At 38.6% G+C, this 17929-nt stretch overlaps 1 pseudogene across 1 annotated transcript; it reads right to left on the reverse strand.

Moving 5' to 3' along the window:
* Nucleotides 1–6108: 6108 nt before the first annotated feature.
* LOC143584397 (putative CoA ligase CCL13 pseudogene) lies at nucleotides 6109–12675 on the reverse strand (annotated as a pseudogene). Its single transcript, XR_013144353.1, has 2 exons — nucleotides 12370–12675; nucleotides 6109–7425 (listed from the first exon to the last, which is right to left on the reverse strand). The product of XR_013144353.1 is annotated as a putative CoA ligase CCL13 pseudogene (transcript).
* Nucleotides 12676–17929: the final 5254 nt, after the last annotated feature.

The raw sequence follows: 17929 nt of genomic DNA on the forward strand, positions 1-17929 counted from the left end.
ATCTTAGAAAATATTTTTTAAAAGAACACTTGTCCTTTGGATAAAATACAAGGTTAAACATTAATCTCAAAATATGCTACCAAGAGCTTTTGCTTTCTCCCTCAACAAAAACTTTTGCACCTTTCCTGTTGAGGTTCTCGGCAAGTCTTCAAAAATAACGGTTTTAGGAGCTGTAGGGGTATGGTACTAAACCCGGCTTATGACCTTAATTTATTATGTTTGGCTTATTTTATTATATGGACTAATACAATATTATTGGGCTGAGGGGGTTTTGTGGAGGTAACCCTAACTGGGCTAGGCCCATTAGGGTACCATGATGGTAGCCATGAGCCTCTCTATATAAGGAGGTCTCCACCTTCTTATTAAGGAGTCAGGCTCAGTAAGAGCTGCCATCATATCATTTTTGTGTCTGTAAACAAGAGATCCTCGAGATTTCTTAGCAGTCACCTCCACACCCCCAAAAAGCCATTGCAGATCTCAAGCTAGCCGGAGAAGAAGATCAAGGCGCAGCTCGTTCATCCCGAAGACCCGGGAACATCGTCATGGATCAGGTCAGATTCATCTCATGTTTCTACATTGGCGCCATCCGTGGGACGGCAACGAGCTACCCTTCGATTTTCGTCTCGGTTCTCGGATCTGTTCATCCATTATTCATATCTGTTCATCCATTTTCTCCCAAGAAAAATCCAGATCTGGAAGTTTACAGAAAGATGCTTCAAGACTTGTTCTATTAAAGCTCAAAAAGATCCATAGATCTAAAAGATGCTTCCAGATCTGTGTTTCTGGAGTGACGCAGATCTGCGTTCACACGCAATGGGCGTCGGATCCAAATCTGATTTTTCAGTGTTTAATGCTGGAATAAGTTCTAGATCTATGGCCACAAAGCAAAAATTGGAAGCAAAAAGGATTGCACAGAAGAATAACAGGCTGTGTACATCGGTGCTCCTCCATCACCACTAAAGCAACTAAAGTTAACAGTCTCGGAGAAACTCCGCCACCGCGGAAACCACCATGTGGGTTTTGCGCAAAAGACTGCCACCATGTGGGTTTTGCGCAGAAGACCGCCACCATGCATGCTCGCCAGCGGGTCACCATTCCGCCGACATGCGTGAGCGCCCGCGGAAACCACCATGTGGGTTTTGCGCAAAAGACTGCCACCGTGCATGTTCGCCAGCGGGTCACCATTCTGCCACCATGCACGCGCGCTCGCGGATCCTCACTCCGCAGCCATGCATGCGCGCCCGCGGAAACCGCCATGTGAGTTCGAAAAACGACTCCATGCTTTTGGCTTTACGTAGAAGACTCCAACGCCATGCATGTGCGCGCAACCCTCTACCATGCTTGTGCGCAACTCGCCGCTATGCATGCGCACGCAACTCTCCGCCATACACGCGCGCCCGCGAGTCACCACTCCGCCACCGTGCATGCGCACTGCCAAGGATCAAGCTTCACCACCATGCATGCACGCCCGCGAGTCACGACTCCGCCGCCATGCGTGTGCGAGCCTGATGTTAATTTTGCATACATGTTTCACACTTCCCTTTATTAATTTGAGCAATATGACAACATTGTATTGACATCAAACTAAAAATAAAACGAAGTAAAACATACATGCGCGAGCTTCAAGCTCAGACGCGTTGACGAGTTTTAACTCTAAAACGTCAGGGCCTTAGCCCGATAATATGAGCCTTAGCTCAAATTACTCATAGCATCCATCCTACGTATTGCGCAGCTGGACCATAAAATACCTAAGCACAACTAAGGCAAAGCACATGCCAAAGCATAGTTGTTAAGGTTTCAGGTCGGGGCCGCGCATGGGATTATAATAGATATAGGCAGAGTAACACATACTGACACGTAAAGGCTTAAAACTCATTCATAATTCCTTATAATAAATGCACGATAACGTCGTGCAAAAGAGGAATAATGAAATGCCAAGGCACGTGTCAGCATATTCAAAATATCGCAAAATAAATTGAAATATGACAACTGTTAAGGAGTAAGTAAAAATAATTTCCTTACAACCTTGTTCAAATTTCAATGTGTAAGCATACCTTATAGCACACGCGCGCGCCATCACGCATGCGCCACCGCGGTTCGATACACCGCCACCACGCATGCGCCACCGCGGTTCGATACACCGCCACCACGCATGCGCCACCGCGGTTCGATACACCGCCATCACGCATGCGCCACCGCGATTCAATACTTCGCCACCACGCATGCGCCACCGCGGTTCGGTACATCGCCATGAAGCAGCAGTGTGTCGCCGCGGATCACGATGCGCCGTCACGGTCAATACTCCGCCACCATACATGCGCACAGTCGCGGATTAACATTCCGTCAACATTCACACGTGCCACGACAAGTGAACCTCGCCACCGCGTAATGTCATTGCGCCACCACGCGTACACGCCACCACGGGTAACCATCTGGCCGCCATGATGCATGCCACCATGCATGAGTTTCACCGCTATGAAGCAGCAGCACGCCATCACGTATGCGCGCTGGCGCCGAGCACACGAAAGGTCTGAACGTCTCTGATGCATGTCAACACCAACCAACCACATGCATTGACGATTTCATTTTAACCAAAGGGATGGAATTTCGCGCAATGCGCGTACAAGAAGAGAAAAAGAAAAAAACAAGCCCTATTAAAAAAGCAAACTATTAAGTCTAATATCTATCTTACCTCGCTCGCGCGAGACAAGACACACATTAGACTGGGGGGCTTGAAGGGGTATGCACCCGCCTTAACATCGAACGGGGCGGGTCAACCTACAAGATATAGATAAGAGGCTTTAAATCAGGATGTTATGAAGACACAAAGCCAAAACCTATGCGCGTGGTGCATATCACATGCTCACGCATCGCATCTGTGCGTGGCACATCACATGTTCACGCGTCACATATGCTCAGGCATCACATGCTCACGCGTATCACATCTGCGCGTGGCGCATATCACATGCTCACGCATCACATATGCTCACGCATCACATATGCTCACGCATATCACATCTGCGCGTGGCGCATATCACATATGCTCACGCATCACATGCTTGAAATCAGGATGTCAAGACAAAGCCAAAACCTATGCGCGTGGTGCATATCACATATGCTCGCGCATAACACATCTGTGCGTGGCGCATATCATATATGCTCACGCATCACATATGCTCACGCATCACATATGCTCACGCATATCATATATGCTCACGCATCACATATGCTCACGCATCACATATGCTCACGCATATCACATCTGCGCGTGAGAATAAAGAGGACCTCGCGCATCCCCAGGATAAGCGCATATCACATATGCACAACCAACCACGTCCCTATCCAAATCAGGATAAGGACAACCATGATTGTGCTCATCAGACAACCTTCCAGAAGGTATCTTTTAAGGAATAAAGAATATGCCGATGTTGACAGCTGCCAATGAAGGGTGGACAACTCAGCAAAGCCCATGTGCCACCACGTGATGGCAGATGGGTCAGGTGAAATACCTTGGTCAGAGAATAATCAATGAAAAAGCACCAGGTGTCGCAAGTACACGTGGCGCGAAGCGATAGGAGGAGGCCAAAAAGGCCCTAATTGGGTCTGAGCCCAATCATTGGAAACCCTAATACTATAAATACCACACCACCTCCACAGGTGGAGCCAGGCAAGAAAATATATTCTAAGTCCTTTACTCATTTACACAGCACACCGCCATCATACTTGCGGATCACCACTACGCAATCACGTCACAAAAGAACACTGCGCCACATGCGTGGGCGTCGTCGCGGAACAACACCGCGTCATAATGGATGGGCGCCTCCAAAAGTTTGGTTTCGTACATCCGCATCACTGTTCAAGTGGGAGGATGACTCCATACCTTGGTTCTATGCAAAGACTCCACTGCCATGCACGCGCGCCCGCGAGTCATCACTCCGCCGCCATGCATGCACCCACGGATCACTCCGACGCCATGCAAGTGCGCTGCGGACGAACTCTCCCAGCCATGCATGTGCCACATCGGAGGAACACCCCGACGCCATGCATGCGCAGTGCTGAGGGTCAAGACTAACGCCATGAATGCGTGCTCAACTCGCCGCCATACATGCGCGCTCAACTCGCCGCCATGCATGCGCGCTCAACTTTCAGCCGCCATGCATGCGCGCCCGCGGATCACCACTCCGCCGCCATGCATACGCGACCTTGGATCACCACTCTGCCCCCATGTATGCGCGCACCGCAGGTTAACACTTCGTTAGACCAAGACCGATCACTAAAGAACGCATACATCTTCGCAACGCAACTTTTTAAAATCGGAAGACTGGGGCGGAGGTCTTATTCTGCTCCGACACGTATAACAAGAAAACCTTCCTCAATATGAAAGAATTCTCGAGTCAGAGGCACGGAACACTCATGTCGGAAGCGTGGAATTCTCATGGCAAAGCAAAAACAATCCTCGCGGCCAAATCCCAGAACGCTAACAATAGCACATGCTTGGTTACAAATTCCTCAAGTAAGCGAATTACTTCACAAGTTTTTTACAAAACCTAAAACTTTTTTCCTATATTGATTTTGGTTTAACAATCAAAATAAAACAAAATGAAAAGTATGAGTATATAAGATTTGCATGAAATGGCACAAAAATTGTGCTTATATTAATGCAGAACACACAGCTATACACCAAACACTAGGTTGGGCACACCTCATAATTTGCCTAAGGATGGAAGACATCCTAATCATAGGTTGGGAATCCTCATAAACCCATACGGCTACACGCCATACTTAAAGGTTGGGAACCCTCATAAACCCAAACGGCCACGCGCCAATTTTATATGTTTTTGCAAGTTCGGCTACGAGCCGCACAAGCACCTATGACATTATTATTATTATCTGGCCGTTTGTGCCTCCATTATTATTTTGAAAACAAGCCGGGATAGTCATCCCGCGTAGAAGAGGCCCCTGTGGGCCAGTCATTATCAGCATATTATAGCTAAAAAGCCGCAAGCTTCATTATTTTTATAGCTCGTAAGCTGCCTCGCGCGCAAGTCGCATTACATTATTATCGAGATGCGCACTCTATCTTTTATCTGGCCCCGCGCCACTATTGTTATGATGCGTGCTATATCTTATTCATGCCAATACACCATCATTACTTTATAGAGAAATCATTCGCTTCATGTCAATGATTTCATCCCTGCTGTACATGCATGTGCCTCAGGCAGTGTAGAGAAATCATTAGCTTCTAGTCTTTGCTTCACATCAGTGTATAACGACTTCATTATTTTATAGCTCGTAAGTCGCCTCACGCGCAAGCTTCATTACTTTATAGCTCGTAAGTCGCCTCGCGCGCAAGCTTCATTATTTTTATAGCTCGTAAGCTGCCTCGCGCGCAAGCTTCATTATTTTTATAGCTCGCAAGCTGCCTCGCACGCAAGTCGCATTACATTATTATCGAGATGCGCACTCTATCTTTTATCAGGCCCCTCGCCACTATTGTTATGATGCGTGCTATATCTTATTCATGCCAGTGCACCATCATTGTCATAAGGATCACAACATGTCACCATCATGGAGAAAACCTCTCAAAACTCAAAGACAATAAAAACAAGGCCAAAGAAAGGGGAAAAAACCGCCTCATATCCTAACACACCTTATGAAGTCCAGCGCTCCACCTAAACGCTTGCACGCCTAGGAGCACCACTGGACTTGGGGGGCTTGTAGGGGTATGGTACTAAACCCGGCTTACGACCTTAATTTATTATGTTTGGCTTATTTTATTATATGGACTAATACAATATTATTGGGCTGAGGGGGTTTTGTGGAGGTAACCCTAACTGGGCTAGGTCCATTAGGGTACCATGATGGTAGCCATGAGCCTCTCTATATAAGGAGGTCTCCACCTTCTTATTAAGGAGTCAGGCTCAGTAAGAGCTGCCATCATATCATTTTTGTGTCTGTAAACAAGAGATCCTCGAGATTTCTTAGCAGTCACCTCCACACCCCCAAAAAGCCATTGCAGATCTCAAGCTAGCCGGAGAAGAAGATCAAGGCGCAGCTCGTTCATCCCGAAGACCCGGTAACATCGTCATGGATCAGGTCAGATTCATCTCATGTTTCTACAGGAGCCATATAGCGCGGCATACGGTCACGACAATAATCAATGAGATCCTGACCATCAACGCTAAAACCATCTTTGAGTTTCACAAATGCACACGGAGTTTGACCCCAGTGGTTATCCGGTCGGGCCACCACTGCGACCTCAAGAACCGCAGGGTGACTATAAATAACGGTTTCAACCTCGACCGTGCTTATGTTTTCCCCTCCCGATATTATTATATCCTTTGACCGATCCTTGACTTCTATATACCCGTCCGGATGTTTGACCGCCAAGTCACCACTTTGAAACCACCCACCCGAAAACGCTTCTTCTGTAGCTTTCATATCCTTCAAGTACCCGCTCATAACCGTATTCCCCCGAAACATAATCTCCCCTATCGACTTCCAGTCACACTCGACGCTCTCCATTGTGATCGGGTCTTTCACGTCTACCGCTTCCAACCCCATATGCCTCACTCCCTGTCGCGTTTTGAGCTTCAACCGTTCTTCGGTCTGTAACGAGTCCCACTCGGGCTACCACAAACAGAACGTCCCGGGCCCGTACGTTTCCGTGAGCCCGTACAAGTGTGACACACCAAACCCTAACTCCTCCATCCGCGAGAGGATTAACGGTGGTGGCGGTGCACCGCCCGTCATAATCTCGACTCGGTGTGGTAGCGGTTTCCGGTCCGCGACCGGAGAGTTCATAATCATGTTTAGGACGGTTGGCGCCCCGCTCATATGTGTAACCTTATGTCGAGCTATGTTATCAAATATGTGTCTAGGATCACATCTCCTAATGCATATGTTAGTACCCCCAATAGCCGCCAGGCCCCACGTGAGGCACCACCCGTTGCAGTGAAACATGGGCACGGACCACGTACCATTCCATGCATGAAAACAGTAGCGATTGCGTTTAAATACGCGCCACGGTGGCTATAAACCACCCCTTTGGGCCTCGAAGTCGTGCCCGAAGTGTAGTTTAAACTAATCGGACCACATTCATCGGTTGGTCGGATTACGTTAAAACTCGTGACTCCTCCGCCAATCAAGGTTTCGTATTCGTAAGCGTTAACGTTGTTTGGATGATCAGACGGTTCAAATTCGTCGGTGATAGTGACAATGAGAGGGGGTTTTGTGAGATGATTGAGTGCGGTTAAAGCAGTGTCGAGAAATTGATGATCTACGAAGAGGATTTTGGTTTCGGAGTGAGTCAGAATGCATGTTGGAATCATGGCGGGTGTTGAGAGTGCAGAGGACGCCGCCGGCCATCGGAACGGCGAAATGGAGCTCTTGCATCGCCGGAATGTTTGGGGCCAGGGTGGCTACCTGCATTAATATTAATCATTTTTATTATTAAAACAATGACGTGAAAATTAACACAATAGTTTAGTTTAATGCATCCAATAATTTTTTAGAGGATTAAGCAACTTTAATAGACGTTAACATGCTAAACGTATTAATAATTACTTTAATTCAAAAGTTATAGTATAATAATACTTACACTAGTTGTTAACTTAAAAACTCTAATTATTTATACACTTATCATAACTAGCTGAGTGTCCGCGCAATGCAGCGGGGGTGTGGACGCAACTCGACATTGAACGTATAGTATGTGTCAGTAGATACGCCATCTGATGACAGTGTGCACATAGCCTGAAATTTGACATGTAACTCGTGCAAAGCCAGTTGCGTGTAATCGAAGATTGAACACGCGTAACCGGCCCGGAATGCACGTTACTAACATTAAAACATGCTTAACCAGCACCACGCGTGTAATTCATAACGATTACCAGTGCAGGGCGCTATGTTGAGCGTTTACCAAGATTTGGTTATGTGCGTTACGTGGTGCTTAACACGCGTTTATCGGCCCCAGTACATGTAAACAACGACATCTGCGTAACTGGTGACGAAAATCAAGAAGCAAACCTGAAATATAAAGTAATTTCAAATAAATCACTTTTGTAAACCAACCTGTTTTGGCCCTAAACCCGTTCCGACTTGACATCGGTCTGACCTGGCCCCTATCTACTCGAACCCGAACCAAATTAACCATTTTTCTTGTATCGACTTGTTCTGACCCTAATCCACTTTTACAAATGACCAAAGCTCACCCGAATCAACCTATTACCAGTTCTACACGGTAATCGCGTAACATGTTAAATTTTTAAAACTAAAAAACTATATCAATATCATACTCAAATTAAAGAGAATAAAATACTCGTTTTTATGATGTAGTTATTTTAAGAAATATTAACGTGTGAAAAGATATGGCCGTTAAAAAATCGATGGGTAGTTGGTTTTGAATTAGTGTGTAACTATTATCTAAATTTACAAAAAATGTAGTGAAGTTGAGGGACCAAAGTTATAAGTATATCTTAAAGGAATGAAAAGACTTATTTACCCTTAATTTTTATATTTTTGATGCATCGTGTGTTGTACATAAAGCATTGAGTTTGGTACCTCTTAAAATTTAAGAGGTCCCTCACTCATACTTTGTAGTATAGATAAGGGGATGTTTCGGATTCCTTATTTGGACCTCTTAATTTTTAAAATGCACCAAACTTGTTGCTTTTAATACAAACTATAATGAATAAGATTAAGATATTATAGGGGCAATTTTGTATTTTGACAATTTTGTCTTTAGCATAACCAAAATCATGTTACGATTTATCTTTAATTTATTAAAAAAGAATTACAAGTTTGGTCCCTTAACTTCAATCACATTTTGTTAATTTATATAATAGTTACATATATACCCATTATTTTAAACCAACCACCCCGACAACATTTAAACGTTTATAACTTTTTAACACGCTAATATTTTTTTTAAAACATTATACCATAAAAAAGAGTATTTTATTCTCTTTAATTTAAGTATGGTATTGCTATACTTTTTTCATTTTAAAAACTTAGCCTGTTACGTGATTACCATTAAAGACCGACAAATGAATCGGGCGGTTTCGGCCGTTCAGGTCATGGGTCTAAAAGGTTAAGGTTGGAATGAGTCGATACAAAAAAGGTTAATTTGGTTTGGGTCGGGGCATGTTTGGGTCGAAAGGAGTCAAGTCAAAACGAATTCCGGTAGAAAATTGTCAAGCGGAACGGGTTGCGGGTCAAGACGAATACAATGTTGCATTGCGTGCGCACCAACACCTGACTAAGCGTGCACAGTCGTTGTGGCGTGCTTACTAACACCGGTTAAGATTCCAATGCCGCAATACGAGCATACTATTGTCGGGTTACGCGCGTACTATTGTTACGTCACGCACATACAGAAACAGTAACACCAATTACGCATCCGATATCATGTTTACGTGCAACTCCGCCGCATCGCGCAGGCACGCTGCTAGAAGTTATAAAAGTGTAACTTATAGAAATTTTCCTCTCACAGTATAAGCAATCCTAAACACCTTATTACTTCTCAAAAAGTTTATAAGTTATAAGTTGATGAAAACAAGCAATCTCAACACCCCTTAAGAATCATTTGTATTTGATCAAGCGCTAATATACAAAGGCACAAGGGTGTATTCCATTTTTTACTCCTTTCTCACCTTTTAGTTTTAAATATTGCTATTTTGTAATCTTTTATTATAACTATAATAAAAGTTTTATAGATTTTTTCTTTTTTTTATATATAATGAAACGTTTTTAAAACTTTAACCAAAAACGTTTTTTTTTCCTATTTGAAAAAACATTTTTTTCCTATTTTAAGAAAACGTTTTACTTTTTTCCTATAATTGTTTTAGTTTTCCTAAAGAGTGTCTAATAAGAATAATTTCTTGGGATAATTTACATTAAAAAAAATCATGTTAAATTTTAATAAACAAAAAAGATTGAATAATATCTGATTTGGTCAATAAGTTTATTCTTTTCTCATGTGTTAATATCATGCTTTCGAACCTAACAAAAAGAATCAAATTGAATTATTATGATAAGACAAAAAATAAACAAAACTTTTTTTTATTGTTTTTAAAAAGAAGTTACATCATTATTCTTTAAAAAAGTTTTCTTTTAAATGTTTACAAATATAGAAAAAATTTAACTTCTTTATAAAAAAATTTACAAATATAGAAAAAAATTAACTTCTTAAAGAAAGAAATCGCCACAGTTTATCTTAGGAAGTTACAAAACTTTTTAGTTTTTTTACAAATATAGAAAAAATTTAATTTAGTTAAAAACACATTTTTTACCATTTAAATATAGTTTTTTTTTACTTATTTTCTAAAAATAAAACTATTTTAAAAGAAAACTTCAAAATGAAATGTGACAAATTTTGATTTATTTTTAAGGGATGAGTAGGAAACATTAAAACGGGTACGTTCCCAATGAAAACTATTAAATAAAGAGCTCGGTCAAAAATATTAAATAGATCTAATCATAAATTTATTATCATTTATCATTTATTATATTAAATATTATATTATAATACATCATAAATGAACCTTTATAATAATAAAAAAAGTACTTTCTTGATAAACTACTTTATATAAATTAATAACTTATCGTATGAAAAGAATTAAGGTGTAAACAATGTAAGAATAACGATTTTGAAAATAAAACAACAAATTTTTTTTATTAGTATTTTTATATACATAATTACTACTCACACCAAAATAATATATAATAAGATAAAAATATGGTGTACATACAAGTTATACACGTACATATATGGTAGAACTCGTAAACCAATAAAAACTTGGTTAAACTTTAAAAAAAAAAAACATAAACCGTCCCAGTTTTATATTTTCTCATTCGATGGAAGAATCTCACAACACATCAATGCTAAAGATCTTGATGGAAGACCAAGTCAAAAGTAAGGCTGAGGGGTGTGGGGCGCTAACCTGGGCGCGTGAGCCCCTCAGCTCACGCCCCCAGGCGCTAACCCCACACCACCGGGGCGCGAACGGGGCGCGAGCGCGAGCCCCCAGGCAGCCGTGAGTGTGGTCGCGGGAGAAGAGAGAGAAAGAGCCGTTGTGGAGGCAGGAAAGAGACGTTGAGCTCCAATATTTTAAAAAAAAAAACCTTAAAAACCTCTATATAATACCCCAAATTACTCTCATTTCAACCATATCAAAACACAATTTCACCTTACAAACTCCTATATAATATCCCAAACTCCTATATAATACCCAAAAATGTCTGGAAATTGGTACCCAAACCTAGATTCAGATTATATTGACGACGATTTATGGTCGTCACCAGACCAACCGATGTTTTATTCGGGGCCGCAAGAAACATCCGGCTTTCAACCATCCAACATACAACCGTCTCCTAACTTTGTTGTTCCAGAGACACAAGAATCACACGGTGATGCTACGGGAGCAAGAAGACGCGTCCACCGGAAAAAACAACTTGCAACGGACGGGCCGAAAGAGGTAACCTAAATCCGGTCGATCAAATGCTGATGGAAAAGCAAAAGGAACGTATCCGAAAGAGGTTGATCGAAGAAGACCAAGCCGAAGAATAAGAATAATGTTTTTTTTAGTACTTTTATTTTTATTTTATTTTTAGATATTAATGTATTTTTTTTAATGTGTGTTTTTTTTAATAATTTATGAGATTTTTTAATAATACGTTTTTTGAATATATTTATAAAAAAATAAAAAAAAAATCCGCTGGAGCCCCTGCTGGAGTCTCTCCACACCAGGGCCAGGGGCTCCAACGGGGGCTCCAACACCCCCCCTTATTCAGTTTCTCTCTCTGCCACACGTCACAATATTATTGGCTAGAGCCCCCACTCGCGCCCCCATTAGAGCCCCCCACACCCCTCAGCCTAACGACGGGTAAAGATCAACTTCAAATATTATATATTTTCTATTAAAAAATGGAATCAAAATCATGCGTTGAATACTGTACCAATTAATGTTTGTATAATTCTTGACAACTGTGTAGATTCTATAGTCTAGCATACATATATACTATAAAAACAAAAGTTGGCAAATCAAGACACAATTCAATAATAATAACATAGTTATATATTAATCCGGCCAAAAACCAAATTTACACTCACGTGGCCAATACCAAAAACAATATGCGAACTTATATCAAATTTATGCCACTTAGAACTCATTCTCGTGTAACTTGAGCCCGTCTTGTTTAACCGTCAACTAACGTTTAATCTAACAACAGGGCTTAAATTATACAAGAATGAGGACGTCAAGGGCAAATGGTATAAATTTGAAATGGGGGCGCATGATATGATGTGTTTTAGTTTTGACCACATTTTCTTTTATCTTAAAACTAAAATTAATTAGAAGAAAAGAAACTTACAACGTCACCAGGAGCAATCCCCAATTGAGTTAGGCCAGACGGCAGCTTCACGCACCTTCGATGCGTTTCTTCCCACGTGTATGTCAGCGATCTATAAACCACGGAGGTCCGATCTCTGTACACGTCAACAGCTCTCTCCAGGAAGCTGATAGGCGAAAGCGGAACATAGTTTGCAGAGCATCGGACAAGTCCTTCCGGCTGCAAATCATCGGTAGGTGCATGTACTATCGATGATGATGATTTGATGCGGCCCTTCTGAGGAGTCCGATCGTTGACTTGCGGAAGATTTTGTTCATGGTGATCGATGATGATTGTTTAGTTAAGACAAGATAAGGATTATACTCAGAGCTTTTATTTATTATTTATTTATTGTAACATCACAACAGATCGAGAGGGTTTTTACTTTTTAGAGAGAGAGAGGGAGAAAGAGAAAATAAAATGAGATGTTATTAGGTTTACATGCTCATATAGATGTGAAATAACTATTGTACTTGTCTGCATGCGCATATAAAGTTGATTTCAACCACTTATCCCTTGTTTTACTAAAATGGTCTAAAAACGTCTAGTCAGGTCAAAACCCATTTAGTTAAAAAGAAAATTAAGAAAGTGGCTCATCTGAGCACACAAATTCCGATCGTTTAAATGTATACGTGTTAAGAAGTGATTGGTTCAAAAACTGAAGGATGTTAGATAAATATGTCACATGTCAGTTTTATTATGATGGATTTAAAATAAAATTATTGGATTAAAATAATCTCACCTTTAATGTGTTGACCAATAATAATCTCACCTGAGTTATTTACCTCTCATAGAACGATCATTATAATCCTATCCAACGCAGCTGCACCACCTTCATTGTAGCGCATGTCAAACCCCTATAACCAATCTTATTAATTTTGCTATTTGATGCGAGTTCTAGACTACTCATTGACGTCGGATTTAACAGCCAATTAACCCTTAAATCAACATCAAGGCAGGTAATTAATTTACTGTTAGTTTCGTCTTGATTCACACATTGATAGCCCTCTGTCTATTTAATCAATTAATGATCGATTTAACAGATTGATGGATCCAGGGCTCATATCTAATATGTATCTTCGCAGGTTGTTAAATGAATACGGATAATTAATCGGAGAGGGGAAAAAATAAGTAAAAGCCATGTAGGATATTTAAAATGCCAAGTCATTAGCCACATCAGCAAAAACTTAACCCCGTTAAATATTTTTAACAGGGGATCATAAAACAAAAAACATGGAAAAGGTGGGACTGCTAGAGGAAAATAACTCATGTGAGATTATTATTGGCCAACACATTAAAGGTGAGATTATTTTAATCCAATAATCCTTTAAAATAAACCAATCTCCAAACTCAAAACATGAATATTAAAGCAAATAAGTTCTCAATCACTGAGAAAAAAAATGCCTCAAATTAAAAAAAAACATGACAAGGAAAACAAAGCAGTGTCTTTATTCATCACTAAATGGTGATTAAGCATTTATTTTCGAACTTCTCCGGCTAATTTAGGAAACATTTGATATTAATTTGTTAAAAAAGATCATAAATAATTAGAGACAAACAAAAAACAAATATTAAAAATATTATTGATTCATCAATGAAAACCATTTCAATATAGTAGTCCTCACTAGACATGTTTACGATCCTTCACGGTTCACACTCTTTAGACTCGAACCTTTAATGCCTTGATAATGCATGAAGATTTTATAAGGATGTCTATGTCATTATGCATTGTGATGTTTTGATTCTCCATTGACCAATGAAAATGATAAAATGATACCATAAGAATTATTGGTATTTCATATTGAAGAACTAATCATTAACTATTTAAAAAATTGGATTAAAAACTTACATACTTGCATAGAGTAGCTTTTGATATTGATAGAAATGATGAAATTGATGTGAAAAATGTGTTATGGTAATGTAATGTTATATATGATGTAAGTAGCAGCTTATTTTTGTTAAACTTGATAAACATTGAAATTATTCAAAGCATATTTAGATTTGAAGACTAATATGCATAAGTTAAGGAAAAATAAGAGTCAATGGTTTTAAATTTAATAGTAATATGCATAAATTAAGGCAAAACATATTTTAATCTAAACAACTGTTATTTGTTTTACAATTAAATTAATTTGACTACTGTTAAGAATTGATTTGAATCCAACTTATCTGAATTAAAAAATTATTGAATATTTAATGTTATTATTAGTTTCAATACTCAAATTTTTTTTTGTTAATGTTACCTAAATAAAAAATTGACTTAATTCGAACTTTGAATTCAAATTCAATCTGAACCCTTACAAACAATTAGGGGATAACTAAATCAACGATACAATCAAAACATACAAACCATTACTAATCGATTCTAAGATATACTTCTTCTTTGATACCATATACCTGAAGCACCGACACACAAAATCCTTGAAAGAGACATGCTTTAAACCTTAAATCGATTGAATTACAAACCCTAAACTTTGATAAACATATTTTTGGATTTAGAGTAATCTTCGCATAGAAATCGTATAATTTGATTAAAAAAATTAACAACATATCAACAATCAACTGTTTCGAATCAATATTTCATCTATTTAAGATTTTATATAAACCCCAAATAATCAGAAACATATTGATGGATTTTGAATAATCTTCACATAAAATTAAAATGTAGGTTCAGAAATACAGTGTTTGCGATTGAGATGATGGGCGACTCAAACCGCCAAAGATGGAACCAGAGAGTGCGTGAGATTAGGGTTCATGGAGATGGGATTAGAAAAGGAAACGGCTTGGAAAATAATTAGTGGTCTAATCCGGGTTAAACAAAATCCGGGTATGTGTTTATTTGGATATTTTGATGAATTTTAAATAAACTTAAAAGACAATTAGGTGGAAATTGTATATTAGAAAAATTGACGAAGTGGATGCCTATATGAATGACCTAGTCGAATGCCATGTGAAAGTATTATGTTTCTTCAATAGAGTAGTAATATTATCACATTCGATATTCTTGTCATTCCAATAAAATAATATAACACATGTTAGGTTGTCATACGTTAATGGAATAGTTTATTCCTTAAGTAATTGAATTCCTTCCATTTGTAGGATTATCATTCATTTTAAGAAATTTTTTTTCAAGGAATGGAAAGAACCCAACAAAAACAACAACATTATTATTATTATTATTATTATTATTATTATTATTGTCACACCCTGACCAAAGGCGGCGGAACATGCCGGGGTGCAGCGTGATTGGACAAATACACAAGACACTATTTAAAGTGACAATAATTATTCAACTCATTTTATTTCAACAAATCAATAATTACACATCTCGTTCATATAAACAAATAGCAATCATATTGTTCGTTTTACTAATACCCTATTAGTTTTGGTAACGTTTCTCATCAAGTCCTCGAGTCAACAAAAGTCAAACCTGTAATATTTCATAAAATAAAGTTTGTCAACACAATGGTTGGTGAGCAATTCATAAGTTTGAGCATATAAGTATATAGTAATAAAAAACCACAAAACTTGTATACAAAACAATAAATAAAAGCAACAACTTGGATAAAATAGTTATCGCTAAACAAGTTAGCGACACCTAGCTATAAGGGGATGCCAAATAGTCTAGGATTTTATTGACAATTGCTAAACACATTAGCACCACCTAGCTACAAGGGGTTGCCAAGTAGTCTAGGATTTTATAGTTATCGTTAATTGCATTACGTTAACGACACCTTGCCATAAGGGGTTGCCAAATGGTCTAGGATTTATAGTTCCACCATCCAAAAGTGATAAACACATAAGCATGTAAGCATAGAACACCAAATCGAGTAATCATTTAAGTAAAGTATACAATCACGTTTGTGGGTTTAAGATTCAAGTAAATAAAGCATTTAGTTTGATAAGTATGAAATGTCACCCCAAAACGAAATATGGAAAAAGGGGTATGAAAGTACTCACCTCGATTGATAAATTGAGACTAACTAAGTGATCGACATATAGAAAGCTTGTAAACGAAACGAACGAATCCGACTTGAAAGCTAATTGAAAACGAATAAATAAAATATATTAATGAACTTGAACTTTAGTTGAAATTATATTTGAAACAATAAACAAGAAAGTTCGATTGTTACTTGGGTTACCGGTTAATTTGTTAATAATTAGGGACTCGTACTTAGTTGGTAATTTAAAATAAAATATTATCATTTTATTGGGCGTTTAAATAACTAAACCAATATCAAAATAGAAACAAGACGGGTTTAATTTAAGAGTTCGGTTTTATATAAAAAAAATGAATAGATAATGAAGTTTATAATAATATTATTAATGATAAGATGATAATGATAATAATAACTTTAGAACATGTTATATATATATATATATATATATATATATATATATATAAGATAATGGCGATATTAATATATGAATATGCTACTCATCGAGAAGTTATTAAAACTAATAATAGTAGTAGTAATAATAAATATAATAATTATTACTTTTGTTGTTGAATGCGTTATTAATAGATTTATAAGTTTTAATAATGATAATAATTATTATTATAATTATATGTCCAAATTAATAATAACAAATACTTAACATTTTAATAATAGTAGCATTGGTGATAAAAATATAACTCAAGTGGCGACGACGTTAAATGGCAACTAAGCCCAACATGGGTTTCGGTTCTATAAAACAAGTGGATAATATTCACAATAATATAAATTAATAATATTACTTAATAATCATAATAATAATAATAATATATTGTTATGACAATAATGATAATAATAATTTCTTGGTTAAATGATAATAATAACGACGATAATAATAATAATAAAAACTATCTTGTTAATAATAATAATAATAATAATAATAATAATAATAATAATGAAAATCTTTTAAACTAATGAGTTTTGTATATTTTAATAGTTTTATACTAAATATACAACATTTAACAATGATAACACGAAATCGATTTTAACGTGGGACTCGAACCCAGGTCTTGTCGAGACGACTCATCAATCAAATTTCCGAAACACAATCCAATTCCATATTTTATATAACAAATTATAACCAAACTTATAACCGATTTTTAAAAAACTTAAATCTTATAATCGATTTAAACTAATAATACCAAGGCCTAAATTTTATTCCTTTCAGAGGTTCGCGGGTCGTGGCTCTACACCGGGAAGGAACCGAGGCGAAACCACCGGAGACGAAGGAACAAAACTTTCAGAGCCGATTCCGGCCGTCGGAGACGCGTCGGAAAACGAAACTGAGAGAGAGAGAAAATGAGAGAGAGTTGACGGTGAGAGAGAGGCAGAGAGAGAGGGAAAGACCCAGCGGTACACCGGTCGCCGGTTTTCCGATCAGCGGAAAAACGTGTGGTGAGGGGGAGACGGCTGGTGGTCGGCGTCGGGTTGGGTTACAGGGAGGGAGCAAGGTGGTGTGCGGTGAGAGGTGGTGGCCGGGGTGGGTGGTGCTCGCCGGAAAACGAAAATTGGCGCCGGAGTGCGAGGAAGAAGGAAAGAGGCGGCTG

Source organism: Bidens hawaiensis, unplaced genomic scaffold, assembly GCF_021521415.1.
Source record: "Bidens hawaiensis isolate Kalapana, Puna unplaced genomic scaffold, B.hawaiensis_p1.1 tig00033112_1, whole genome shotgun sequence".
Lineage (NCBI taxonomy): Eukaryota > Viridiplantae > Streptophyta > Magnoliopsida > Asterales > Asteraceae > Bidens > Bidens hawaiensis.